The sequence below is a fragment of the Carlito syrichta genome, unplaced genomic scaffold (assembly GCF_000164805.1).
Source record: "Carlito syrichta isolate Samal-C Ts95f unplaced genomic scaffold, Tarsius_syrichta-2.0.1 Scaffold302543, whole genome shotgun sequence".
Classification (NCBI taxonomy): Eukaryota; Metazoa; Chordata; class Mammalia; order Primates; family Tarsiidae; genus Carlito; species Carlito syrichta.
Window position 1 is genome coordinate 255,750 of NW_007246639.1, and position 1,630 is coordinate 257,379.

The following is a 1,630-nucleotide window of genomic DNA, read 5'->3' on the forward strand; positions in this document are numbered from 1 at the left end:
TTTGTCTAAGATGAGTTGGTTGAGAAATTGAGGTTTTGCTTCTGGAATCTCTATTCTGTTCCATTGGTCTATATGCCTGTTCTTGTACCAGTACAGGGCTGTTTTGATTATTGTAGCTTTACAATAAACTTTGAAGTCTGGAAGTGTGATTCCTTCTGTTTTGCTTCTTTTGCTAAGGATTGTTTTGGCTATTCATGGTCGTTTATGTTTTCATATGAATTTCTGTGTTGTCGTTTCCAGGTCTGAGAGGAATGTTGATGGTGATTTAATGGGTATTGTGTGGAACTTGTAGACTGCCTTTGGTAGGCTGGACATCTTAGCAATGTTGATTCTTCCAGTCCATGAGCATGGAGCATTTTTCCATTCGTTTGTGTCATCTTAGTGCAAGGGTACTTTAACCTTTACAGGTGAATCTGCTGGGCAAATAGGGTTGAAAATCACTGCTGAATTTACTAAGAAGGCAAGACTTTTCACTTTCACTGTTTGGGTTAGGAAGTCATATGAATGACTATTAAATGTATTTTTTTTTAATGTAGCTGATAGTATTAAGTTAAAACTTGTTTTCTTTTCAAGCCTATCAGCAACACGAAGGTTTCTGGACAGCAATAGCCATAAGGCTGTTTTTGTTTTTGTTTTCCTTTTAAAGGGTACAACTTCAGGGTATTAGGATGGGAAATACCCACCTAGCTTTTGTCAGGACCTTAGACCATGAATACACTAGTGCTACCCATCTGTATGCTCTCTTGGGTATATGATTATGTTAACCATAGTGATTCCCAATGAAGCTGAGCCGAATGCCCCTAGGGCAGTGATCCCCAACATTTTGACATCAGGGACTGGTTTTGTGAAAGACAATTTTTCCACAGACTTGTCAGGATTGGGGGCAGGCAATGACTTTGGGATAATTCAAGCACATAACTTTTATTTCTATTATTGTACATTGTCATATATAATTAAATAATTATACCACTCACCATGAAATAAAAGAGACATGTATGAAAGTGGTAAACAAAATAATGAACAGGCCACGCATGGACTACATTAAGTGTCAAGTTCTGACTTAAAGCCTGCCACCAGATGCAGCTGTACAATTGAAGTACCTCAACTCATTTGCCACTCATTGATTGGGTTTTGATATGAGTGCAAGCAATTGATTTATTATGATCTCTGTGCAGTCCGACTTTGCTGTTAATGTTAATCTGTAATTGCAGCTGCTCCCCAGCACTAGCATCATCATCTCAGCTCCGTCTCAGATAATCAGGCATTAGATTCTCATAAGGAGAGTGCAACCTAGATCCCTCGCATGAGCACTTCACAATATAGTTCACATTCCTATGAGAATCTAATGCTACTTCTGACCTGACAGGAGGTAGAGTTCAGGCAATAATGCCAACGATGGGGAGTGGCTGTATATATAGATGAAGGTTCACTTACCTACCACTCACCTCCTGCTGTGTAGCTGGTTCTTTTGAAAATTTATTTTTTATTTTTATTTACTCTTTTTTAAAAATTATAAAGATGTAGGGTACAATTCAGGATTAGGTATACAAATGTTGATTATGCAGGTACCCTTGTTGATGAGGTGTGCCCCTCCCTTCTCTAGCAGTTTCCCTCAACTGCCAATCCCACC